General features: G+C 44.5%; 1 protein-coding gene across 3 annotated transcripts in view; it reads right to left on the reverse strand.

Annotated features, from left to right (window-relative positions):
* The window catches only part of LOC106607821 (HIVEP zinc finger 2), a 97,947-nt gene that overhangs the window by 19,362 nt on the left and 58,912 nt on the right, over positions 1–19,673 (reverse strand). For all 3 annotated transcript variants that reach the window (XM_014205212.3, XM_014205213.3, XM_014205214.3), the window contains 2 exons: positions 12,377–12,559; positions 60–127 (listed from right to left, as the gene is read on the reverse strand). The gene's annotated coding sequence lies outside the window, so the exon portion shown is untranslated. The remainder of the gene's footprint in view (positions 1–59; positions 128–12,376; positions 12,560–19,673) is intronic.

Genomic DNA, 19,673 nt, shown 5'->3' on the forward strand with positions numbered 1-19,673 from the left:
AATGCCATGTACTTTAAAAATCATGATTGGGTATAAAATATCTATTACTGAACACTTACCAGTCTGAAAAAAAGTGTTTGTTGATATCCCTCCTTTTACAACTTCCACGAGAATCTTTATGTACGACCTGGAGAGAGGAGAGGGAAACAATTCAATGATTGAAACAAAACATTCACTGTGAAGTCAGTTAATAACTTATGTCTCTAGGATTTTCTCCATTTTCAAATAAATGAATCCCAGTTCAGTCATCTACAGTTGAAGTCGGACGTTTACATACACTAGATTTAAGCTCAGTTTTTCACAATACCTGAAATTTAATCCTCGTAAAAATTCCCCGTCTTAGGTCAGTTAGGATCAACACTTTATTTTAAGAACGTGAAATGTCAGAATAATTGCAGAGAGAATGATTTATTTCAGCTTTTATTTATTTCATCACATTCCCAGTGGGTCAGAAGTTTACATACACTCAATTAGTATTTGGTGACATTGACTTTAAATTGTTTAACTTGGGTCAAACATTTTGGGTAGCCTTCCACAAGCTTCCCACAATAAGTTGGCTGAATTTTGGCCCATTCCTCCTGACAGAGCTGGTGTAACTGAGTCAGGTTTGTAGGCCTCCTTGCTCGCACACGCTTTTTCAGTTGTGCCCACAAATTTTCTATAGGATTGAGGTCAGGGCTTTGTGATGGCCACTCCAATACCTTGAATTTGTTGTCCTTAAGCCATTTTGCCACAACTTTGGAAGTATGCTTGAGGTCATTGTCCATTTGGAAGACCCATTTGCAACCAAGCTTTAACTTCCTGACTGATGTCTTGAGATGTTGCTTCAATATATCCACATCATTTTCCTTCCCCCTGCAGCAAAGCACTCCCACAACATGATGCTGCCCCACTCGTGCTTCACAGTTGGGATGGTGTTCTTCGGCTTGCAAGCCTCCCCCTTTTTCCTCCAAACATAACGATGGTCATTTTGGCCAAACAGTTCTATTTTTGTTTAATCAGACCAGAGGACATTTCTCCAAAAAGTACGATCTTTGTCCCCATGTGCAGTTGCAAACCGTAGTCTGGCTTTTTTTAATGGCAGTTTTGGAGCAGTGGCTTCTTCCTTGCTGAGCGGCCTTTCAGGTTATGTCGATATTGGACTCGTTTTACTGCGGATATTGATACTTTTGTACCGGTTTCCTCCAGCATCTTTACAAGGTCCTTTGCTGTTGCTCTGGGATTGATTTGCACTTTTCGCACCAAAGTACATTAATCTCTAGGAGACAGAACGTGTCTCCTTCCTGAGCGGTATGACGGCTGCGTGGTCCCATTGTCACGGCTGTTCGAAGGAGCGGACCAAAATGCAGTGTGTCCGTAGTTCCACATATTTATTAAAAGTGAAACTGAATGCAATACACTGAAATACTTTAAAATACAAAACAACAAACCGTGACGCAGAGAGGACAACACAAAGGACAATAACCCACAAACCACAATGAGAAAAACCCCTACTTAAATATGATCTCTAATCAGAGGCAATGAGGATCAGCTGCCTCCAATTGGAGATCAACCCCAAACAATCCCAACATAGAAATAGACAAACTAGAAACTAAACATAGAAATAGAAAACATAGATTAGCCCAAAACACCCCCTGTCACGCCCTGCCCTACTCTACTATAGAAAATGACATCTTACTAGGGACAGGACGTGACACCCATGGTGTTCATACTTGCGTACTATTGTTTGTACAGATGAACGTGGTACCTTCAGGTGTTTGGAAATTGCTCCCAAGGATGAACCAGATATGTGGAGGTCTACAATTTCTTTTCCTGAGATCTTGGCTGATTTCTTTAGATTTTCCCATGATGTCAAGCAAAGAGGCACTAAGTTTGAAGGTAGGCCTTGAAATACATCCACAGGTACACCTCCAATTGACTCAAATTATGTCAATTAGCCTATTAGAAGCTTCTAAAGCCATGACATAATTTTCTGGAATTTTTCAAGCTGTTTAAAGGCACAGTCAACTTAGTGTATGTAAACTTCTGACCCACTGGAATTATGATACAGTGAATTATAAGTGAAATAATCTGTCTGTAAACAATTGTTGGAAAAATTACTTGTGTCATGCACAAAGTAAATGTCCTAACCGACTTGCTAAAACTATAGTTTATTAACAAGAAATTTGAGTGGTTGAAAAATGAGTTTTAATGACTCCAACCTAAGTGTATGTAAACTTCCAACTTCAACTGTATATTCTCATGTACAGTGGTATGCAGTACAAGGAGTACAGTGCTAAACTAGATTGAAGTTAAAATACTTCTAATGAGTGTAGTTTGTGATTGGGCCACCCACCCCCTCATGCTTACAGTGAGTCATCAGTAACAACTAGGCCCACGCAGTTCCTAAAAAGACACAAAAAAGTAAAAATAGCATGCAAAATGGAGGTGACGTAAGACATCATATGTGCGTGGGCGTCCAAAGGGCAAGTCATAAAGGAACTACCAGCACTAGCATTTTTCTTTTCGCTGGCGTCTGATTTTTACTTTCTATACATACACATACTGCAATGCCGAGTAAACACAGAAGCTACAAATAAACCTGCATTCATTTGTGATTCTATTTCAGAGTGCTAACGTACAGAAACCACACCAACACTTGAATATAGAATGAATCCAGTGTCTGAGACTAACATGCTGAACATGTAACTCTCTGCCGTGCATTTCTTGATTTCATTTTTTTTCTCTGATTGCGACAGACACACACAAGGCCCCTTTGCTCTGGCACTGCTGGGGTAGGAGCACGGAAGCTATGTGACGCGGGTGTCTTGAGGCCAATGTGAGAGATAAAAATAGCCCAGTAGAAAACACTGGTATTTTTAGCACCTGAAACATGAACTTTTGGTCGGTTTTTGTTTTCTTCCATGCTGTTACACAAAAAGAATGTGTGCAAACAACAGAACTAGCCATAGGCGCTCAGTGAAGTTTAGCAACTACAGAATAAGTGGTTGGATGGAGGTTTGGTACCGGCCAGATATCCTTTCTTATTGACCAACGATAAATACCACCTGCGATCCTGTTAAACAACTATACATGTACATGTTTAAATTAAACCCAAAGCCAAATGTGTTTGTGAAAACACAGCCATAGGCGCTCATGTTTAGAAAGATTGGAAGATACAGAATTCAGTATCAATTGCAACACACCTGAATCAAAAGCTGTTGCATACCAACCTAATGAAATGTTCTCGATTGTCAGCTTTGTAAAGATAACGTAGTTACAGAGAGACACATTCTGAGAGGAATAATAACTCATCCTAGCGTATTCGCACAATACGCACTCCGTTGCTAGTATTTTGTAAAAAGGGGTCAACTGATGAGCCTTATGAAGCCAGAGCAAACCTATCACTGAGTGGAAAAGAGCAATCTGTCTAAGCTTGAGTCAGTTTCATATATCACACTTAATGGTGGCCAGGTTGGTGTACCCCTCTCCTCTTCCCTTCTCCCCCAAAATCTCCCCCTCAATGTTTGGGAGCATCTCCTTCCATGAATTCATCTGTCTAGTATCTCTTGTTATCAATACAGATCCGCTACCATGGTGACGAAGTTCTCTAAAATCTTTCTTTTAGGACATACAGTTCAGTAGGCATCTGTCCAAAACCATTGATGAATTATTCTCTGCCGTGTTGCATAAGGTTATCATTGTTTAAGTCAAAGAAAAACTATTGAATGGGTTATATAAAGTGTTTTTTATCCTAACTAAAATGCTGTCCTATTTTCTGACTGAGTGTGGGTGAGAATATTCATTGGCATCCTTTTTAAGTGGAGTACCTGGAGGAAGTGTGCGTGGGACACACACAGAGACAGAGTGTGCTAGGGACACCTCACTCTATACAGACGGACCACATTCTCAAAGATATAAACGGAAACACTCCACTGGATGATTCAAGCATTTTATGTAACATCTCCATAGTCTAACAGTATTTCATCTGATAGGAGGCCCCACTGCCAAAAACTGATAACCATGATGAGGCGGACATTTTCATTATTTACAGTACACCGGCCCCCCACAGTAAGTTACTACCCCCACCCCAACCATTACAGTACATATATCTCCATCAACCCCCTCCTCCCCAAAGGTATACATAAACCATGTTAGCTTCCTTATTTGGGCTCTCTTTTCATGGGGAGAACATAACGGTGAGAGAGCCTCTACCCACCTCAGGCCTAGTTCTGGTTTCTGGCTGGAGATCTATGGGGAGTGGGGGATAAGCTGGTAGCCTGGGGCTGTACCAGGCCCTACACACTGACGCACATCTCCATTGTGACTGGGGAAAGAGCAAACCTTAAAGAGGCCCTTTCACTCAATCAAAATACATCCTCTTTCCAATGCAGGGATTAGGTATTTAAGCATTTTTGGGCTGGCAGATTCAAGAGAGAGGATTAGAAAATGTTTTGTTATTTTGTGTGACAATGAGTGATGTGTAGTTATCCTTAAACCATTTGGACAGCCAAGATGCCACATACCAATTTGAAGTGCTTGGAATTCCTTTCAACACTGAAATAAAGAATAGAGTGAATCCCGTTTTCTTTTCCCTCAAATAACAACATCTGAAGTTAAAAATGAATCATGATGCCATATCTCTCACTGTCACACCAAAAGTTATTTGCAGGACACGAGCACTTTAAATAAATAAATACAATTGTTGGAATAAAAAAAAAAAAAAAAAAAACAGACCTGGAAAATATCTCCGTTGCCAAACTATGTTCTTTAAATATTTGGAGTCATAGTCTTTGACACCGCTATTATCGACTGCTGTTTCAGACCTGCCAGTGTTACATAGTTACTGCAATAAACAGCTGAAGGTAATTAAATCAACCTCATCTAGTTTCAGTTCCAGCTCTATTACAGAGGGTAGTACACACGGTTCTGTTTGTCTAAGCAAATTGACATCTGCAATTATACCTGAGTAATTCCTGTAGAAACAAAGGCCAGTCGCATGGGCAGCCGCCTGTGTGTTTTGGGTATCTCCTAAACCACAGGGCCATTCGATCACCACAGTGGCCTAATTCAGTGGCCTGTCTGTGGGGTTGACCGTGACACATCAGCCAGTGTGTTTTTAAAGCTCCGGTTACCCCCTTTTGTTTGTCCTCCTGGTGACATCATGTTCACAGCAGCGATGTAGGCAGGCACACACACACACACACACACACAGGCCGTTTCTTATTTCCCTGAACGGAAACCGGCACAGTTTCTTGTACTTTCCAGGGCAGACTCTGAATAATTCAAATCATTGCTAATTGTTTCCATTCAGTAATTACAGAGTTTATGGTAACAAAGTCCTGCCTAGAAGTGCATCATGGTCAGTGCCTCAGCCTCAGGAGGCCTAATGAGACCCCCAACCGAGACCCTTGTTTATTTATCTGTGTGTGTTCGTTTGTTAGAAACACACACATATCTGCATAAATGTTTTATGCATTTCTCTGTATCTTTCCTTACAGTGGGAATGAGAGGGGACCTGGGTCGGTTTGCTGGGGTCTTTGTTCCAGCTATTCCATCTCATTGGGGATGGAGGCAACTTTAAAAGCTCCAACTGGCTTCATCAACTGGCTAGCTAGGGGAAAATGTGAAAGGGCTCTGAAAATAAATTGAAGCAAGGGTCCTACAATAAAGTATTGTGTGTTTTATGGGCGTCTGGATCAACGCGCCTTTCACCTGAACTGGGTTAGGGAGTTATTCACAATGCAATGTTTAAGAATCCCTCTGTTCTCAAATGGACTGCATGTACAGAATACACAACATATTTTTTGGACTATTGAAAGGACTGAATGAAATGTATTAATTCTGCGGTCTTGACACACTTCTCTGCGCTATTCAGTTGCAGGTTCATCTGTGCCTCTCAAGGTAACATGGAAAACAAAAGTAGCTTGTTTTGTCTTTTCCAGTGTGTATCGCGTATAAAACATGTACATATTGTAAAATATTAATAGAAATAAAATAATGTGCAATAAATAAACACCCCCACCAAAAAGAAAATCTATGAAACAGAAAATATTCCTGAATCTTATTGAAATCCCAGAAATAACTATTTTCATCTTCAGACTTATACCACCAATAGTTTGCGTCTTGACAGCCTGAGAGATTCACCATTTGCACAGCCAGCAGGTTTGTGGTGTGATTTTATCCCCTGTAAGCAGGTTCTGTGGATGTATCACCCAGTCTGTTCGCAAGTCAGCCCCCGGGAGTGTCATATTGACTCCTCATTAGGAGCCCAAAGATAAAGCACAGCCTGGAGCTGGGAGGGACTGTAGCCGGGAGATACTGCAGTCTGGAGACTGTGGAGAGACAACACGCAACAGGTTGAGAGAGGGGGAGGGAGAGAGAGACCATCCATTGCGCAAACCAGGTCAAGGTGGTCAGCAGAGCCAGTGGCCTCACAGAGCAATACTAAAATTACAACTACAATGTATAGTGCATTATACACATTTATAGAATGGTGACTGTATGTGCAATGCGTATGGCATGATGGGATGGATATTTCGTTTTGGGACAAACTCCAGCAACACATTTGAAAAGTAAAGACCAGTTCTGGTAAAACTACAAGGCACATGATTCAGACAAGAATCATATCTTGACAGTCATACATCCTGTCATACATCCTGTCATACATCCAGTCATACATCCTGTCATATATCCTGTCATATATCCTGTCATACATCCTGTCATACATCCTGTCATACATCCAGTCATACATCCAGTCATACATCCAGTCATACATCCTGTCATACATCCTGTCATACATCCAGTCATACATCCTGTCATACATCCAGTCATACATCCTGTCATACATCCAGTCATACATCCTGTCATTCATCCAGTCATACATCCTGTCATACATCCAGTCATACATCCAGTCATACATCCAGTCATACATCCTGTCATACATCCAGTCATACATCCAGTCATACATCCTGTCATACATCCTGTCATACACAGGTCTACATTTCAAGCAGAAAGTACGAGGTACAGCTAGGCATAAGATGGGAGGTGGTATTTTTAACATGGTGGATGTGTGTGTAGTGAGTAGTGAAAAGAGAGAGTTGGGCTCTGCGTGGGTGAGAGGCCTCGGCTACAGCCTCATTGAGACAGGGTGAGGTGAGGAGTGTGGGTGACAGTTCCTGTGTGGGAAGAACAAGCCTGAATGCCATGCAGCAGGGTTACCATGCTGATGAATTGGCATTATGAAAGGAGCTGGTTGCACAACCCAGCTAGGCGGTTGGTCGGTCGCTCCGCTGGGCCACCTCTTCTCGCCGTCTGTGTGGGAGCTCAAGTGGGAAGACGGGCGTTCACTAGGCATAGCAAACCACACCTTAAGCTGAGGTCTTCACTGTGCACAGCCATGCAATAGCACAAGCAATAATGGCAGTAGTTACACGTTTCCCGCTGATAGACAGGTGGAATTTCTTGCTTTTATTTGCATTTGTTGTTATGAGATACGGCAAAAACATTTGTCATTAAATGGGGAAACATCATCCATCAAATTATAAACATATTGATGTTACAAAAATGGACTAATCTGGGCGTTGGGTTGTCTGTTAACAAATTGCTGTGTGCCAAATCTTGACTGGGTCGTGCCATGGGTATCAGTCCCATACCTGATGATGTTCCTGCTGATTGTGATGAATGTTATCTGCTCTTCCAAGAATGCTGGGCCATTATGGGAGGCGTAACCTATGAGCGCCGGCAATAAACAGAATTTCTCTCGGCTGTGTGGAGGTATACAGTCAGGCACTCAGGCCAACAGCACACACATCGCCTCACAGACAGTTGCCCCAGAGACACTGTTTAGCTGTTCACTCATTTGTTTATGAGCTTTTGATCGATGCGTCCATCCAGATCCTCTTAATCAGTTTCTGATCTGGTTTCTCCCTGGCTCTCTCCAAGAAGACAATCACATTCAGAGATGCAGAGTGTTTCATAGTCACATGTTCAGGGGTTTCATGTGTGATTGCAGGCTACAGTGAAAATCTTCGACTCCACATTAGTCATTAGTCAGTTATTCAGGCTCCACATTAGTCAGTTACAGAGATCAGGAGCAGAGCTGTCTGTTGGTGTTGGGTAAAGGCCCAGTTACAGAGACCAGGAGCAGAGCTGTCTGTTGGTGTTGGGTAAAGGCCCAGTTACAGAGACCAGGAGCAGAGCTGTCTGTTGGTGTTGGGTAAAGGCCCAGTTACAGAGACCAGGACCAGAGCTGTCTGTTGGTGTTGGGTAAAGGCTCAGTTACAGAGACCAGGAGCAGAGCTGTCTGTTGGTGTTGGGTAAAGGCCCAGTTACAGAGACCAGGACCAGAGCTGTCTGTTGGTGTTGGGTAAAGGCTCAGTTACAGAGACCAGGAGCAGAGCTGTCTGTTGGTGTTGGGTAAAGGCCCAGTTACAGAGATCAGGAGCAGAGCTGTCTGTTGGTGTTGGGTAAAGGCCCAGTACAAATCAAATCAAATCAAATGTATTTATATAGCCCTTCTTACATCAGCTGATATCTCAAAGTGCTGTACAGAAACCCAGCCTAAAACCCCAAACAGCAAGCAATGCAGGTGTAGAAGCACGGTGGCTAGGAAAAACTCCCTAGAAAGGCCAAAACCTGGGAAGAAACCTAGAGAGGAACCAGGCTATGAGGGGTGGCCAGTCCTCTTCTGGCTGTGCCGGGTGGAGATTATAACAGCACATGGCCAAGATGTTCAAATGTTCATAAATGACCAGCATGGTCAAATAATAATAATCATAGTAGTTGTCGAGGGTGCAACAAGTCAGTAACACAAGAGTAAGTGTCAGTTGGCTTTTTCATAGCCAACCTTTGAGAGTATCTCTACCGCTCCTGCTGTCCCTAGAGAGTTGAAAACAGCAGGTCTGGGACAGGTAGCACGTCCGGTGAACAGGTCAGTGTTCCAGCAGGTCTGGGACAGCAGGTCTGGGACAGGTAGCACGTCCGGTGAATAGGTCAGGGTTCCATAGCTGCAGGCAGAACAGTTGGAACTGGAGCAGCAGCACGGCCAGGTTAACTGGGGACAGCAAGGAGTCATCAAGCCAGGTAGTCCTGAGGCATGGTCCTAGGGCTCAGGTCCTCCGAACAGAGACCAGGAGCAGAGCTGTCTGTTGGTGTTGGGTAAAGGCCCAGTACAGAGACCAGGGGCAGAGCTGTCTGTTGGTGTTGGGTAAAGGCCCAGTTACAGAGATCAGGAGCAGAGCTGTCTGTTGGTGTTGTGTAAAGGCTGTTAAATAAAGGTTAAATAAAATCAATTAAAAAATAAAATAAAAAAGCCCAGTACAGAGGAGATCCAGCTCATAATCAACCCTCTCCAGAGACTCAGAGTCCAGGATTATATGTTTAAAAGTATTGCTTGGTTGTAAGTACAGACGACGCTAAAGGGTATGTGTACAGTGTGACCTGTTTGGCCATGCCACCAGCCCAGCGCCTCATCTTGAAGATGAATTAGCCCAGAACAGTCTGTGGACTTTGGACAGGGTTGATGGGGAACAGAGGGTGACATAATTTCCCCCAGACAAGCCAGTCCATGAGCCTGAGCGTGAATGGACACACACGCACACACACACACACACACACACACACACACACACACACACACACACACACACACACACACACACACACACACACACACACACACACCACACGCGCACACACAACTGCGCACACACACGCGCACACACAACTGCACACACACACATAGGCACGCGCACACTCTCCTTCTCTCTCTCTCTCTCTCCCTTTCTTTCTCCGTCTCTCAGTCTCTGTCCCTCTCTCTCTCCTCCTCTCTCAGTGAGAGGCCCATCATGGGGTGCAGGAAGACTCCAGTGGTCTGAGCATAGCGCCTGGGGTGTTGAGCCAAAGACCGGGCCCCACAGGCTGAAAGCCATTTAGAGAGGGAGAAACAGATCCTTTCAACATGAGGTCATGCTTAATACAACTGACACTCTGGCGGCCCCGCCAGTGTCCCCAGCCTGATATACAGTTACCAATGAAACAAGTGGCCAGACGGACACAGACAAAGCGGAGAGGGTGTAAGTGCCGCCATGCTAAGGTCCTGGGGAGGCTAGGTTGAGGGTTGAGGGCAGGGAGGGAGGGAGGGAGGGAGGGGAGGGAGGGAGGGAGGGAGTGCGGTACTGTGGGACTCTCTGGCAGACCGACTGTGGGACAGAGCCGGGTAATTACACCAGGCCTCAGTAATTGAAAACGGCATAGATAAAAACTCATCTCCCTGTCTGTGTACAAGCCCTCTGCTCCAACAGGCTGCCTGCTGCAATGCTGGAAAGAGCAACAAAATAAGAGTCGGCAGCAGCATGCTTCCTGGTTGGATTTATGATTATTTCCTGGAGGTGGTAACGGCTAAACATGCATGCTGTGTGCACAGTGGGATAAACCATGTGACCCAGATCTTACTCTTTATGTTGTAGTAGGTGCAGTTATGGGATTTCTCCAGCTAAGCAGCAGAACTAACTATCCCTAGTTTATTCATGCTCCACAGCTGTAGCCGTTTAACGTACATGTTTCCATTTAGCGCTGGATGAAACACATAAAATCCCCCCTATGGAAGGAAAGAGAGGGAGAATAAAAACAAATAAATAAAAGGGCTTCATGTTGGTTTTAATTGTCTATGGAAAGACGGTCGTATTTTCCACCGGGTAAGCTTGAAAAATTACCTTCATTACATTTTCCACAACATTTTGCAGAAATGTCAGGAAGCAGCTGTAGAGGTACTGATTAATTGTCTTTCTCACTGGTTCCCCCACGTACAACACCGAGCCCCCTGTCTTTTCACCGACATTAGAACTTCATGAGCTATGCTAAACTTTAGATCAACACAAACTAGGCGACGTTAACTTTTGAAACCACATAACCGTAGGAAAGAAGGCTGCTTCCGTACGGACATCTCAGCTGTGGCTATCTTGGATGGAGGATTAACACAGGCTTAACTAAGCCTGGAAGGTCATCACATGGCGTTGAAAAGGCCACTACCCCTCCATGTCCCCCCCCTCCTCCCCCACACAGATCCCTCCCAGCGCTCAGAGTTTGGGTATTCTATTCCTAATATACACCGCACACCATGTGGACACAACCAATGTATCAAACAGGGTGTTGTACTACAGCGCTGGGGGAATCCAGTGGAACAGTATACCTCGTAACTTCCAAATATTTTGAAAAAAGTTTCTATAAAAGAGAAGGGGAAGGCAAAACAAGAAGGGGACCATCTGGAGGATGTGATCCTGTAGGACTGGTGGAGGACAGGAGGAGCTCAAACATCTGCCACCAATGTGCCTCCCTGCCTGCATGGACCAACCAGGGCCTCCCTCCTAGACCAAATAAATGACTCTAGTCACTGTCCAAGGTTAACAGCCCCGCTTACGGCGAGTAAACAGACAGGAGCCCGGTGTCTAACCCACTGACACCGCCTACCATGGAAAACCCAGTAAAGTGCTAATACTTGGTAGTTCAGACTTGTTGGCAACGTACACATCAGGGATGTCTAACACAAATGTCACCAGCTTCACAGCCAAAGTGTTTGGGAGTGAATGGACAAACGGTGTGTGTAGTCAAATGGGTTTCCCTTCCCTGAAGAAATCGCTCGCTGCACCACAGAGACATTTGGAGTTGATTCAGGTTAGCCGACATGGGAGCAAAGAGAGGATCTTCCATCGGCGAGAGGAGAGGAGAGGTTTGAGCTGGAGGAGGTATGACAGATGGAACATGATGAAAAGTGACAGAATAATTTAGACCACTACATGGCCTGTCAGTTGTGAGTGTGGCTGTCACAGATAGAGAGGATGTTTTAGACCTGTAACAGCAGGGTCTTCTCAGGACTGACCCGACAAACACAGCCATGATCAATTGTGCATAAACAAATATTTTAGAAATAAACAAACACAATCCTATTTGCTTCCTGGTGGTACTGCAAAGTCCCAATGCTATAAATCGAAAACAGGCGGAATCATGATATTCTTCAGTACTTATACTTACCTATTGAACAGCAAGTAAATCATGAGCAGTATTTTTCTCACCTTTATCAAGAGTCAACCACAACCCATAGATCAGATAGCATCAGGCCTGTCTTTTTTATCCCATCTGCTAGCATGCAGCTAAAGCTAACACTCACCCCTTTCCAGATGAGGCTCACTGAGACAAGGTGTCTGTTCCTAACACTCCGCTTATTTCCACCCTAATCGCACGCACTCTTGACTCTTGTGTGGAATGTGTGTGTGTGTGTGTGTGTGTGTGTGTGTGTGTGTGTGTGTGTGTGTGTGTGTGTGTGTGTGTGTGTGTGTGTGTGTGTGTGTGTGTGTGTGTGTGTGTGTGTGTGTGTGTGTGTGTGTGTTTATACACTCACCTGCGTGATCTCAGGGGACTTGAATGGTGATTGAGCCTGGCACTGTTTAGGGGTCTTCAGTCCGCTTTGGTGCAAGGTGGGGGGGTGGGGGGGATCACTGGGTCAGGCTCGTGGGAGGGGGGCAAGAGGGGGGTCCGAGGTCAGGATGACCCCTTGGCCGGGGTGAGGAGACGACACAGACCACTGGAAAGAAACAACAAGAAGAAGACCATTTAGACACCTCCCATAACAATAGAAACCTGCCATAAAAAAATCCAATAGACTGATTTTGAATGGTCCAACAAATCAAACCAATTTTAGCATTGCTCTACCAATCTGCTCTTTTAATTTAACAAAATGTTTCAGTGCTCTGGGTTGACTCAATATAGTTATGCCAAAACATTTTATAGAGATAGATCATAATTCATAGGATCTGAAAGGTACAGTATGGTGCACGTACAGGAACAGGCAAAATGGGGACATTGCCTGATAAAGCCTTTTCAATAGAGCTAGCTATGCCCAGTCTCTTTCTACCCTACATATCTCCCTCTGTTAGGAGAGGTCGAATTGATGCTCTCCTTTCCGACCTGACAAATTAGACAAATCTTATCTGCGTAAAAGAGGAGTGGTCATAATTAGGTTGGTTGTTAATCTAACGGACAGTGAGAAAGAATTAGATATTTTATTTTATCATCCACCGTGAAAACGCCAGCCTGAAACTCTGCTCGATCCATTCATGACCTCCTCAGCCGTGCTGACAAATCACAGATATTACAATAATAGAGACCCAGAGAGCCAAGGTCAATGAAATGTAGCAGAGGCGGCATTCTCTCTCGCTCTCTTTCTCTCTCCTTTTCTTTCTTTCTCTCTCTCTCTTCTTTACAACTGTATACTGGGTTGTTCATCTTTATTTACCTCAGAACCCCTTTTCCACTTCGCCGGATAATAAATGATTCATAGATGCAAGCATTTTGAGAGGAACCCCAAAAACCTTGTGTTGTGAACTGGTCTATTCCTGATGGTAGGTAAGGTTGTTTTTTGACTCTCTCTCTCTCTCGCTCTCTCTCTGAGAATCAGACAGACAGAGGTCGGCCAGGCATGCTGTGGCCTATGTAAGCTTTTCCAGGTCAGAAGGTAGAGCGCCCCCCCCCCCCCCCCCCCCCCCCCCCCCCTACAGTAAGGTAGAATACTACCCCACTCTGTCTGACCTAAGGCTGCAGGGGAAGGGAACTCTGAGGCAAGATAATCCAGAATATTTCCATGGGGTTGCATCATAATCTGCAGTATGACTCTCTCAGCAACAAAAGAGCATAGGCTAGCTACCATATTTCTAGCCATGTTGAATGCCATGCTCCACTCCAATGCAGGATTCCACCAGAAACAAAATTAAAGACAAACTATCCTCTCTTTCACACAATGTAAATCAAGGTCCAAAAATGACAGTACTTCTACTAATTGATTGATATGCCTAATGTACCACCCCAAACTGTTTGAATGCAGTGTCTGGACGACGACACGGATAATATACAGTTGGCTGAGTTTTCCGTGCATCGGGAGGACAGAATTGCCCCCCATCTGTCTTCAGAGTTCGTTCTGTTAGGTGACCTAAACTGGGATATGCTTAACACCCCAGCACCAGCAGTCCTACAATCTAAGGTAGATGCCCTCAGTCTCACACAAATTATCAAGGAAACCACCAGGTACAACCCTAAATCCGTAAACATGGGCACCCTCATAGATATTATCCTGACCAACTTGCCCTCCAAATACACCTGTGCTGTTTTCAATCAGGATCTCAGCGATCACGGCCTCATTGCCTGCATCCGCTATGGGTCCGCGGTCAAACGACCACCCCTCATCACTGTCAAAGGCTCCCTAAAACACTTCTGCGAGCAGGCCTTTCTAATCGACCTGGCCCGGGTATCCTGGAAGGATATTGACCTCATCCTGTCAGTCGAGGATGCCTGGTCGTTCTTTATAAGTAATTTCCTCACCATCTTAAATAAGCAAAAAATGTAGAACTAAGAACAGATATAGCCTTTGGTTCACTCCAGACCTGACTGCCCTTGACCAGCACAAAAACATCCTGTGGCGGACTGCAATAGCATCGAATAGTCCCCGCGATATGCAACTGTTCAGGGAAGTCAGGAACCAATACACACAGTCAGTTTCCAAAACTGTTAAAATAATGTCTGTGAGTATAAAAGAACTGATATGGCAGGCGAAAACCTGAGGAAAATCCATCCAGGAAGTACTATTATTTTGAAAGGCTGTTTTCCCATTTAAAGCCTATCCACTATACAAACACTGGAAATTTCAGGAAATTTCTACTGTCTACTCATTGAAAGTGCTGTATCTCCCTGATTTTTCAGAGTAAAAGCCTGAGACAATGCCTAAAGACTGGCCACATAGAGAAGAAGCCATAGAGATCGTGAACTGGGAGCGCGCGCCTTTCTTGTTTCTCCTTTTCTATTGACAAAGCTTTTGTCCGGTTGAAATATTATTGATTATTTATGACAAAAACAACCTGAGGATTGATTTTAAACATCGTTTGATATGTTTCTACGAACTTTTATTGTACTTTTTTGACTTTTCGTCTGGGTGTTGCGAGCGCGCTTTGTGCCTTTGGGTTACTGAACTAAACGCACCAACAAAACTGAGGTTTCTGGACATAAAGAGGGACATTATCGAACAAAACAAACATTTATTGTGTAACATGGAGTCCTGGGAGTGGCACCAGATGAAGATCATCAAAGGTTAGTGATTCATTTAATCGCTATTTCTGACTTTTGTGAGTCCTTTCCTTGGCTGTGAAATGTCTGTATGGTTTCTTGTGGCTAGGCACTGTCCTAACATAATCGCATGGTGTGCTTTCGGCGTAAAGCCTTTTTGAAATCAGACACTGTGGTTGGATTAACAAGAAGTTTATCTTTAAAATGGTGTATAATACTTGTATGTTTGAGGAATTTTAAGTATGGGATTTCTGTTGTTTGAATTTGGCGCCCTGCAATTTCACTGGCTGTTGTCGAGGTGGGACGCTAGCATCCCAATGATACCAGAGAGGTTAACAGCTTCTACCCCCAAGCTGAACAATTAATCAAATGGCCACCAGACTATTTCCATTGACCCCCCCCCCCCCCCCCTTTGTTTTTACACTGCTGCTACTCACTGTTATTTATCTTTGCATAATCACTTTACCCCTACCTACATGTACAAATTACCTTGACTAACCTGTATCCCCGCACATTGACTCGGTACCGGTACCCCCTGTATATAGCCTCATTGTTATTTTATTGTGTTACTTTTTATTTTATTTTTTACTTTAGTTTATTTAGTAAATATTTTCTTCACTCTATTTCTTTAACTGCATTGTTGTCTGTGCCCAATAATGTTTGTACCATGTTTTGTGTTGCTACCATGTTGTTGTGAAGCTACCATGTTGTTGTCATGTGTTGCTGCCTTGCTATGCTGTTGTCTTAGGTCTCTCTTTATGTAGTGTTGTCTCTCTTGTTGTGATGTTTGTTTGTCCTATATTTATATTCCCATAAATAAATATACCCCGTCCCCGCAGGAAGCCTTTTGCCTTTTGGTAGGCCGTCATTGTAAATAAGAATTTATTCTAACAGACTTCCCTAGTTAAATAAAGGACAAAATAAATCAAATAAAAAATTGTTGTTTAAGGACTTTTAAGTAAGCATTTCACGGTAAGGTCTACACCTGTTTGTGGTATTCGGCATGTGACAAATAAAATTTGATTTGATCTCATTTGGCCCACAGAACTTACTCAAAGGTTGCTGCTAGAACTACAAAATGTAGGCCATACCTGCCTCCATAAAACTTCTATAAAAACATTCTTGATAAGGTCCCTCAAATCATTTTACATTTCCATCAAGTTTGAAAACACCATAATATAACTACAGAAATATCAGCAGAACTATTCTGTCTCTCTCTCTCAACGCTGAAGGTTAGGATAGAATACAAAGCTATTTTCAAAAAGCCAAGTCTCTTGCCAAGTCTGAGCTAGCTGCACATTTCCACCACATACCAAACCCACGGGTTGTAGCTATACAGAACATAGATGAATCCTCTTTTGAGGAGAAGTGGGCCATTTGTTTCAATGTGGGCCTGTTGGCAGCCTGTTGGCAGCCGGAGAGCAGGAGTTCCTCTGAGAGAAGCTGGAGTAAGCGCTGTGATTATTGACTTCTAGTGGGCGATCCCTGCTCTTCTTTTTTATCTCAAAAAATCACTACCGGGGCTTGTGAATGACGCGCACGTCCATGGCACCCATTACTCAATGCTGGGATAAATCTGGGAGAGGTCCATTCTCATTTCTGGAGCACGTAAGAGGAATTTAGATGACAAATACTGTATAGAGGCTCCAATAAATACTCATACTGGCAAATAACAGTAAGTTCTCCAGTAAACTCTGAAGCACTTGAACTGCATTTGTTGATAATTAGTCATAAAACAGTTAGAGGAAATATGAAATGTCCTCTTTCCTAAAAAGGGAGCACTGACTGGAAATTGGAAACAAAAAAAGCAGTCCCTGTATTAGAAATAGAGAACTTCCAGTTCCACACACACTTTCCTATCCATTGGCCTTCCTTAGATAATCACTCAAAACAAGTTCCATGTTTATCCTGTATGTTCCGCAGTCCAAAAATACCCCCAGTATTATCCGTGCACTAATTCATCCTCTCTCCTGCCTACTGCAGTGGTGCTGTCGGAAAGAAGCCGTCACAGCTACACTCATTATTATTGTCTCAGTCTCAATTGGATTACAAGGAATGAGCATTTAATACAACACACATTATGGTACTTTCTAATCTTAATCCCTCTTTCCATTTCTCCGAAACATCAAAAAAATCCTGCCATGCTCGTCTGTGTAGCAGCACCGTAGCAGCGTGACGTTGGCACATGGCATGGATGGATGCACCACAAAGACAACAGCACTCTGAACGTAACAGGCCTCTTACGTAATCCCTCGATTGATTCTTAAACACTTGTTCAATTTAAAGTACCGCTGTTACTCAACAGAAGATACAAAGTGCATTGTTTGGCCAAGGTATAAGACGGGAAAACGTGCGTGACAAACTGAGGAAGGCAGAGCCTGAAAAAAAACCCACTGGATGCCATTGTGTTAATCTATAGCAACCAAGGCCAATGTTTACAGTAATTCCCTCACAAAACAGTGCCTGACAACCATTGTCTCTGTTTAAACTGAAGAGATCTGAACTGAGTGCTAGGTGGAGATGAAAAGACCCTCCTGCTCCCACAACATTATTCAGCTGATAAAAATGTAATGTGTAGTAATACAGGAGAGTTAGTGGGATCATTGGAAGTGGCATTAAGAAGCTAAATGTATCACAGTGTGGGGTACCCTCAGGCCACCGGGCCTTTCATCACCTCCTGCCCTGCTCCCCCTCCTCACCCTAATCCCTGCCCCTGCCAATGGGTCTGAAACCATGGAAACAGACGAGCGCCCTGTCAGGTGCACCTGCATCGGCCTGACACCTCCTCTGTCCTAGACGACAACCTTCCCCCTCCCCTCGCCTCTCCTCTTTTCTCCTCCTCTCTCTTTCTCTCCCCTCCCTTCTCCCTTTCTCCTTTTCTCTCCTCTCTTCTCCTCTCCTTCTCTCCAGCCCAGAAACTGTCAGCCCTCTACAGCATGTTGCTTCAGCCGAAGTCCTATTCACCAGGGCAACCAGGGCAGCCGGCCTCCCTAACACGACTGAGATCCCATAATGAAGGGCCAATTAAGGCCATATAATGGGCTGAAGTGGCAGGGAGGCAGGGGGACAAAGCGCCCACCGCCCGCGCCTCGCCACGTGCCCCTCTGACACATTTCTCTGGCATCAGTCACGGCCTCACATGTCTGCCCCATCGCCTTTCACTCGGAGAGAATAGCAGAGCCCCGAAAAAAACTAAACAAAAACACTGCCTACAAATATGCTGCTGGGGGAACAAAGCCCCCTGTGTGAGCGTGTCCTGTTTCAGTACCCTCTTTCTCTCTGTCGCTCTCTTTCTCTCCCTCACCCTTTCTCTCTCTCCCTTTTCCCCCTCCCTCCTTCGGCCGTCTAAACTAGTCTGGGTGCTGGAGGATCATCTCGCTCTTAATATCTCTCATTTAAAGTCACACATCTGTCTTCCATAATTAATCAAAGTCGTCTTAATAAATATGCCTAAACTCCTGTTTCTGCTTTAATTAGTCTCGTAGCCAGGGGCGTTACACAGAGACAATGCAATTACCGTATACTTAATGGGGACATTTAAACATTTATGGGAGGAAACTGAAAAGTACATTTGAAGAATGGCACAACGGACAAAAAGGGGGCAGGATTCAACCCTGTTCCTGTGTTAGAGGTAATGAGGGGAGAACAGAAAGAGAGGGGCTCCACGTTGCAGCACACAAACACATCAGAGGGTTCTGTTGTTTTTCTCTCCCCCTCTCCAGCTGCACATCCCGCCTCCCCTCTTCCCTCCTGTCCACCAGTCCAATCCCCAAGTCTGTTCTTGACAGGTCGGGCTTGATGGAAAGCACAGCACTGAAGGATGAGTAGTACATCAGCGTGGAATTCAGAGAATAGCTGCGGTCATGACATCAGCGTCACACTTTCTTTCAAGTGGGGGCCCTGAGCGCTCCCCTGACAGCTGAGGTCGAGTGTCGTGTTACTCTTCACAAGAGCCGGGAAATCGGCCTAAGTGGATTTCCTGATGGCGTCGGCAGCCATCTTTCATTTGAGTGGGCTTGACGCTGGTGTTTGTTCTGCGGTGAAGTCAAAAGGAGAGAAGGATCTCTCTGTGTGCTGTTGGACAACAGACAAACGTCTGATCTCGGAGGGAGCTGGTTGGTTGGCCAGGCCTACACATGGATTCCTCCACTCTGAGGACTTGTCAAGACTGCGGTTTCAATACAATATCCCCTGTGTGTGTGTGTGTGTGTGTGTGTGTGTGTGTGTGTGTGTGTGTGTGTGTGTGTGTGTGTGTGTGTGTGTGTGTGTGTGTGTGTGTGTGTGTGTGTGTGTGTATGTGTGTGTGTGCATTCCTGAAAGTAAAGAATAACACATCACTTTCCTTTCAACAGCCTTAATACATTCACAGAACCTCAGATCCCATAGCCTTCAGACAGACACAGTTCCCCCTAATGAAATCATCAATACTAGTTACACTAACTAACACCACCATGTGAAACCCCAGAGAGGCTCCAGAAGCAGACTAGACCCAGGAAACAATCAGGGGACTCAGGGTCCGGGAGCCAGGCTTCAGCAGGTGTAGCAGAGAGAGCTGGGCCACTGGGCCGCTGCTCTGTAATCAGCGT

This window comes from Salmo salar, chromosome 06 (genome assembly GCF_965601325.2).
Source record: "Salmo salar chromosome 06, fSalSal1, whole genome shotgun sequence".
NCBI classification, from domain to species: Eukaryota; Metazoa; Chordata; class Actinopteri; order Salmoniformes; family Salmonidae; genus Salmo; species Salmo salar.